Here is a 6,408-nt window from a genome sequence, read left to right as displayed (position 1 = left end):
GAGAATATTTTATTGCGATAGCAATTACACGGACACTCCAGGTGAACTTCACCCGTCGTCAGCGTCGCTGTGAGGTTCCGTAAAAGTCCAAGTGCGATAACAGCGCGGCCGCGCACCGTATGCTGTAGGTGTGAAAAAAGCTTGCGAGTGAGTCGAGAAGGATGGCGGCTTGATGCAGCGGAGTCTTCTCGCGCGCGCAAGGCGGGGCGGGTACGCAGTCTTCTCACACGCGAAAGGGGGCGCGGCGCGGGGATGTGTAATAGGACGTGGGGGGGGGCGGGGGGCAGGTTACCGCGCATGCGCATCTCCTTATCTACTCCGGCTGCAGTGCCTCCCGTGCCCTATCTTGGAGGCAACTGTTATCGGTTTGAAGGCTACGCGGCCCAAGATAATCGATGGCTTTGTGTGCGCTCTGTTCGCATTGAAGCGAGAGGCAGCACGAAGGGCAATTCGCTCGCCGCTGCTGCCGCTTATCACGCCAGCGTTCTGTCAGCGAGTGTTCGCGGTTATCCTTGAGATGCGTTCATGTTTGCTTGTGCGCGTTAATTTACTCTAGTTAGTAAGCAAATGTTTACAGCAGTTTATGCATCTGATAAAACCACTAACCTCACTTCGTACAACTAATAATTTGCTATCGCAATCAATGCTTCGCCTTTCGGGCGAAACTCTTTTCTTTCCAGTTGCCGATTTCAAAAGATCGAGTTAGCGTGCCGTGTTTAATTTCTGAAAGCTGAAAGACGATTCAGATTTACTTAATTATTTTGTGGCATGTTTTCTGCCACACAATATGTCTGCGCGCGTTCTTACAAACCACGTGCCTCAATTCTCTTGTCAATGTTATTCCCACGAACGCAGCTCAAAGTTTAGTGAAGACCCGAGTTGGTATCTTCTCTAGACAACGGGTGTTTTGCTCTCCGTCTGCCCGATTACACCTCGATCGTTCTCGTAAAATTCCTAGCAATCATGTTTGCCATTAAACGTTTGGGTCCTCAGCAATTTGAACTGAAAGTTATCGCAGATGCTCTATCGGCCCTTAATCAATGAACGTCGACTAAGCGGCCGCTTCTGTTGCGCTATTTCGGCACTTCCGCCGAACAATGTAAAATATTCATAAGCCCTTCCACTTTGTGAAGGACGAGCAGTGAAGTTGTAGCGTGTTTTACCTCAGTCGACGCATATACGTATATATAGGTATTATTATATATTAATTATTATTATTATAGGACACAGACAACTAATATATTTTTGACGGATTTATTGTTATTCTTCTATGAAGTAGTGAGGTGTGCAAGTAGCGCCGCAAGGCAGACGGGAATTCCACAATTATAACAACTTCACAGTGAACCACGTAATTAGGAAAAGTAGACGAAACTCGGCGTAATGTTAGAGTCGTCTTAGCGGCTAATTGTCATATAATTTATTCCGGTGTAGTTTCGCTAAAACAAGCGATTCAGCCGTTTTCTGTACCCGTACTCCCTCTGTAGACGGCCATGCATCGACAGCAGACGGGAATTCTGTAACGTTTACAACTTCACTGTGAACTAATTATGACAATTAAAAGTCTGCGTAATAATAAAGCAGTCTTAGCGGCCAATTTCAGTAAGATTTTTCCAAGATACCTACATTAGATTTAGAGCTACAGACATTCGCGAGAAACTGGAGACAAATTTTTTACGTGTCGACGCGATGCGTAGACGGACGGACATCGACCACGGCCGGAGAGCAGCTATAGACAGCTTCGCTGTGAAAACCCGCCTAATTTTCTTTTGGTGTCGGTCTACGCGAACACACTTATGAGAACCACTGTTTCTATCGCATTGCCGTTACGCAATGGTCGGGTTCCAATAGTCTTACTAATGTCCTTCTAAAACAGGCAAGCGCTTTTTATTTCTCAGGTGCAGTCAACTGTCATCCCCGATTTCCGCCGATGATTTCAGACTCATACAGTTCTTGTGAAACACGATTAGATGCCTTTCACGTTGATTAGACCAAGCATCTGCTAAAGATTTTTATCTTCACAGTTCAGGTCTTTCTAGTACTAATGTCTGCAATTTGTTCAGTAAAGCCTAAAACCACTGACCTTTCTTTTTCCGTTCTGGCCAGCACTCTTCCTCCGCAGAACGTTCCTCGCATTTCCTACCAGTGGCGGAGCCAGGTATTCTTTTCGGTGGAGTGGAGAGGGCGCGATAATTTGGCTCTCCTTGGGGCGGCAAAATAATTTGCAACGCCTCTGGCTGTCACCTACTACAACCAATGTACAACGACAATCACCAAAATGTATGTTGCCGCACGGTGTTTTGGACATAAACCGCGCGCGCGATGCCAAAAATACGGCGACCATGAGAAAAGTTACCGGAGTGCATGTCGATGGCACGAGACAGCAACTTCGGTTGCCGACTCCCGACGAAGCGGCTCTGGTGAGGTCTAACTGTCTAGCAGTGCGTACCGGCGGAGTGGCTGTCGCTGCCAATATGCTCGCGCGCACTCGTAGACCTCTTCTGCGATCGAGGGTATCATATCGAGAGTCACGGGCGCTAGACTGATGGCCATAGTAGCACAGTTAGATCCACGTGTGGTCCCCTCCATGTTCAGAAAGTCTGTCGGCGGCGTGGACGTTCTGGCCAGCGGCTTGGCTCGGTTGGGCAGCAGTCGGGCAGCCAACGTGCCGACCCGCGCAGCAACACAGATCGCACGGTTCCGTATTCGCGGCAGTCCAGAGCACGTGTATGTAATTTGCTGCTGTTCTCGTGCCTCGTATCGCACGGCAACTTGTCAGACATTCATCAGAATTTGCAGCAGACCCTTCACTGATCCATCGGAGGCACTCCGCTTGCGTTTCGTTCGCATAGACCTGATGGCGATTTTTTTTTTTTTTTTTTACAGCGAAAGGTGTACATGACGAACCTTCCGTAGTTTTTTCGGCGTCCGGCAACACAAACGTACTTCGGGATTTATAAAAAAAACCGATGCACAATGGATTTCATCGTTTGTTTTGTGTGTGACCACGTACGGGTGCAGTGCGGTGGCACAGATCCCAAAATGCGGAGCAGATTAGGACGCTCCCCGTGAAAAATAGCGTGACGTCAAGCTTACCGCAGTAAATAAGCAGGAGAGGTGTCGGCGCTAAAAACAGCTGCGTTATCGATGGGGCAGACACGTATAGTTAGTGCCCCCGAAGAACAACATGCGTACGAGGAGAGCCGGAGGGAACAGCAACGAGAATGTAAACGGCGCCGTCGCGAAACGACCACCGACGAAGAACGTTCCCGCGATGCTGAACGAACAAATGACAACCATTCCACTCTGTGAAAATGGAATGGGAGCAAAAGCATTCTGCTTTTCGTTTGAGAGCTTTGACTATCGTCAGCTTTCGCTGCCATTCCATCTTCACAGAGTGGAATGGTTGTCATTTTTTCGCTAATATCTATATGTATGCATGCTTATAACAAATATCAGATATAACGAAGATATTCGAGGTTCGACTTATTTACGGGCACCATCCAGATTTCACAAACTGTAAGGACAGCATGTGTTGCTACAATATATTTTTATTGCAGACCATATGGAAAATTTTGATAAGTAAATTAAAGGTAATTTGCGTTTAACGAATCTTAATTACATGAGATGTGAATAAATGTGAAAAGAAAATATTGTGTACAGAAGCACCACTGAACTCTCAGAACGAGGCTAACGCTTTGTTATTTAAACACAAGCTTAGATTACTGATTCCAGGACTTCAAAAACATTACATTGTATTCATACTCCCTTCAAGTTAACAGATGCCGGCAAAACAATATTGATTCGGCAAATCAGTTCTGCGGAAGCCCGCAAGGTGGAGAAAAGTACATGAAAGCGAAAACCTGGCATCCACCCGAATTGTAGCACGAAGCTACAAAGGAAACCCATACAGGTTTCTCAGAAAGAAAACCTCGCAGTTGAAGAAAAATTCGTCCTGGTCCGGGTGTTAAAACTCGGGACCAACGCCTTTCCGGGGCAGTCGCTCTACCATTTCAGATAACCAGGAGGCTAGCCGATTGAAAAGCGTGGGCAAATCAATCGACAACTCGAGACACTGGGTCACTCAAATGGCAAATCAATGTTGCAGAAGCCTGCAAGTTGGAGGAAAGTACATAAAAGGGGAAAAATTTTTTTTTCACTTTCCCAATATTGTTTCTTGAACATCTCATTGCAATGTAGCACTTATTTTTAACCGCTTCACAGCCACAAATAATTTTACATACTTAATACAAGTGCATGTTTTTTTTACCTGCATTTATTTTGCCATATGTACATATAGGAATGCCTATAGCCATTCTTTCTACTGCTATTATTTAAAAAATAGCAGAGGTCATTGTGTATTATTTATTTATGTGTCAAAATTACAAGGTAGTGCAACTTTTGTCATGACGAGTTAACTCGTCCTCGGGAGTTTACACGTACATATCTTTAATTAATTTACGTACATTATTAGCTACATAAGGGTTAAAAGAGTACAGAAATTTCATCAGAAGTTCCAGCCAGTTCTTTATGAGCTAGGGTTAGCTATATATTTACATGCTTCACCGGTTGAGGACAACATGACTATAAGACTACAAAAACAACTTATGTTTCAGTGTTTTGTTTGCAGTGTAAACAGCAGTCATCACTAACAGCCAGCAGTAACCATAACTGCAGCCTTCAGTCAATGTCTCTCTTAAACCAAGATATCTCAGACTACTCTGTACAACTACCATTTTATATTCACTAAACTGTTGCACAGAGACGCTACATGAAGTACTACCTAGAAATGCAACAGCACTGCTTAAACTAGCACCAGTAATGACAAGCATCAAACTTCCGAAAGTTCTAAGACAGAATCTAGATCTCAAGTTTCTTAAGAACTTTGAGGAATTTTCAGAACCATAATATAAATAATAATGCCATAAACAAGGCAGAAAATGCAGTGGTGCTGAAAAATCCACACAATCAAATGAAATATTAGAGAGAGAACAATGCCTAATAGAAGTGAGCAGATCATAGTATTGCAGTTGTTAAATTTCTTAATAAAGGGGAGCTACTTGATTTCCTGAGAATATCAAGTACCGCTGAGAAAACGAAAAGTTTATTCCAGTGAGATATCATACTTCTTGCACTCATGAAACAAAGCACTATTAAAAAAGTTTATCACTTAGACATGTAAAAATGTAAAATTTCCAACACAAGTAATATACAAGTAGCTAAAAAACATGGGTTTTCAACATTGAAAGAAATACCAAATTGTTTTCTTTATTCATTTCTGAAATGTATCAAAATAAAGGTGGCAAAGAAGAAAAAAAATACTATTCACAAGTACATTTAACTGGGCAGCTTATAATTCGGCAAACATTAATGGTCTCTCCAACACATTTCCCCATGACAATGGCAACAACAGAAAAAAAGATGGATCATGCGATTAGATTCACGATGAACATCATATTTATTAGATCTACAATTAGGTCTAATAATACATCTAATACAGATCTATTACATCTAAGTAAGTGATTATCATTTAGAAGAAATACCAGGTGTTTCAGTGAATACCTGGCATCTTAAAGAGAAAGCAGTGGGATGCATATAGATTTTCTTTACCTTACTTCGAAATGTCAAAAATGTGATTATCACTTATTCACTCTTTAGCTCCACATAGCCCAACATATCATTTCTTATGCACTCACTTTGACACCTCCGAACTCCAATTTAAGCGTGGGAAAGTTAATGCAAATCTTATAGCAGCATTTTTTTATATAGTAAATGCTGGAGCAAGTTTTCAGATGCAGGTAGTTCAAGAAACAAATCATTATTTGTTACTACACTAATTCATCTTTGCTATAACGTCACTTCCTTTTGTATGAATGCACTCTCCATGGCCAGAAATTAAGGCGAACAAGTTCATCCATGTTTCTTTGTGTGGAATGGGGTTCAGGCTTTATGATATGGGTTAACTTATTTCACTAATTAACCGTTACATAAATATTGAAGAGAACATGCTGCAATTGCTGAAATGAACCAATATTCATGGCACTGAAGCATGCCAGCATAGTATGTAACCAAAGACTAGCACCATTTTCAATGTATGTCCACAAACTTGCAAAGAAATAGCATTGGCATTACGTTTGTCTTTTCCCAAATGCCTTCGCAATTTCTCTGAAGAATAAAGTATGAGGAACTCGAACCAATGTTGTGTGTGGTAGCTTTCCAAAGATGAATACCTCAAAATTGTGCTATTCTCAAGATTCCTATTAAGCATAGATGTCTGTAAATTGTAAAGAGAGTATATAAATGTTCCCTGAGCATGTTACTAAAACAACTTGCCAACCAGCACATTGCCACATACAGGGCGTTTCACGTAACTTGAACTAAGGATTTATAAAAAAGTGGTAAGCCGCAGCT

This window comes from Dermacentor variabilis, chromosome 1 (assembly GCF_050947875.1).
Source record: "Dermacentor variabilis isolate Ectoservices chromosome 1, ASM5094787v1, whole genome shotgun sequence".
In the NCBI taxonomy this organism is placed as follows: domain Eukaryota; kingdom Metazoa; phylum Arthropoda; class Arachnida; order Ixodida; family Ixodidae; genus Dermacentor; species Dermacentor variabilis.
The sequence above is the reverse complement of the archived record's forward strand: the minus strand, read 5'-3'. Positions refer to the sequence as shown.